This window comes from Belonocnema kinseyi, chromosome 6 (genome assembly GCF_010883055.1).
Source record: "Belonocnema kinseyi isolate 2016_QV_RU_SX_M_011 chromosome 6, B_treatae_v1, whole genome shotgun sequence".
NCBI classification, from domain to species: Eukaryota; Metazoa; Arthropoda; class Insecta; order Hymenoptera; family Cynipidae; genus Belonocnema; species Belonocnema kinseyi.
In genome coordinates, this window is record NC_046662.1 from 100,674,360 (window position 1) to 100,676,235 (window position 1,876).

Below are 1,876 nucleotides of genomic sequence, written 5' to 3' on the forward strand. Positions count from 1 at the left end.
AATCGGAGGGACAGACGGAGAAGGAGGCTCTCGGAGCTTTGATATGCGAGGGCAGACGGTTGAGGTAGGACGCGAAGGGGGCTATGGAGCAGATGGAAAGTATGAGGGAGGGCCTTAAGGCAAGAGATGAGAGATGGGAAAAGGAGGTAACAGATCTGAAGGGGAAAGTCGAAGAATTGCAGAGGGCAGGGCAAGAAGCAAGGTATTTAGAAGAGGATGGAGAATATGATAGAAGAGAAAGTGGAAAAGCATAGAAATGGAAAGGTGGAGAGAGCGGATACGGAAATGATAAGGCCAATGGAGTTAAGGATGGAGAGTGGACAAAAGGCAGATAGGAGAAATAATATTGTAATAATATGATTGAAGATAAAGAGCGGGAAAGAAAAGAAGCGCTGCTATAGAGCATAGGGTGGGTTAAAGGTAAGATAGGGTAAGTTAGGATAGAGGGAAAAAGGAGAATAAATTGGCGGTGGTGGAATTGGTGAGCTGGAAAAAAAATTGGGGGTAACGCGTAACAAAAATAGGATGAAGGACAAGAAAGTTTTCATCGATTAAGATTTTACGAGGAAGGAAAGAGATGTGCAAAGAATGCTAAATGATAGGGCTAATAAGGAAAGGAGTGAAGGGAGAGTGACGAAGGTAAGGTATCCAAGAATAAAAATAGATGGGTATATGTGGATATGGGACGAGGAAAAAGGAGGTGTTGATGGAAGTGCAGTGGAATTTGTTTCGTGGGAAGTAGGTGGGTGGGAATAAAGCAAGGTAGAGCAATTTTAAAGGTGCTGTACTGGAACGTAACAGGGGTAAAGAAGAAAAATGAAAATTGCTGAAGGTATATTCAGGAATTTGATGTGATTGGACTAGTAGAGACGTGTGTAGAGAAAGAGGAATGGGATAGAGTAGAGCCAAAGTTGCCAAGGGCGTATAGGTGGAAACGACAGGAGGAGATCAAAGTAAGAAGGACAGGAAGGGCTAGTGGGATTTACTTTTGATGGAAAGGGGGAGGGCGTGCAAATGAGAGAAGTGAAGATAGGTGGGGTAACGTTTGAACTTATGACTGTGCACAATAAAGATTGAAAAGAAAATGTTTAAAAAACAGTATAAGACTTACTAGGAAAAAGAGATGAGGGAATAGTGGTACTGTGAGTAGGCTTTAATGCGAGAATTGGGGAGAAGGGGGCCTGTAACGGAAAGGGGAGAGATTCAAAAGTAAATCGAAGGACAACATAATAAATAAATAGGGGACGAAGAAGGAGAATACACATATGGGGCATTATTCCTCAACTGCCCCAACTCAAAAAGTCATGTTTTTGGATTGTCTCTAAATTCTGGGAATATGTTCACCTACCCAACAGCAGTTAATCCAAAAAACTTATAGACCAGGATTACCAACCCTCCCCAAGTGAGGGGGGGTTGAATTTTCAACCCCAATGCCTGCTGGGGTAGTTTCAAACGCCTGTAACTTCCTTTTTAATTACGCAATTTAAAATTTTTATTAGGGTTTTGGAAAGTGCTTTTTACACGCTTTCATCCTATTTTATTATTTATAACAAAAAAAATTGTTTAAATAATTTTTTCAAATAAATCAATTGTTTATTTAACTTTTTTCGCAATTTAGGCATCTACGATTTTTTTTAAATAGTCTCAAAAGAAAGCTTGACTTTTTTACTATGAAAAATGTCTAAAAAGAAAATGGACAAATTGAAATTCATTGAGTTACAGAGCCGGTTGTAGAGGGAGTCCTCGCGCTCGCACTCAGGCGTTATGCGGCAGTATACCGCGGAACAGTTTTCAAGTATGCCATTTTTTTGTATTACTCACATTGATCCAAAATTGCATGAAGTCGTCGGAAAAAACTATTCAGTAATGTTAACCA

General features: G+C 40.0%; 2 protein-coding genes across 3 annotated transcripts in view; one reads left to right on the forward strand and one right to left on the reverse strand.

The window, feature by feature from the left end:
• LOC117175521 (C-C chemokine receptor type 3-like) overlaps nt 1-1,876 on the forward strand; it is a 135,360-nt gene that overhangs the window by 112,394 nt on the left and 21,090 nt on the right. The gene's annotated exons all lie outside the window — the stretch shown is intronic.
• LOC117174173 (sensory neuron membrane protein 1-like) overlaps nt 1-1,876 on the reverse strand; it is an 83,199-nt gene that overhangs the window by 60,256 nt on the left and 21,067 nt on the right. The gene's annotated exons all lie outside the window — the stretch shown is intronic.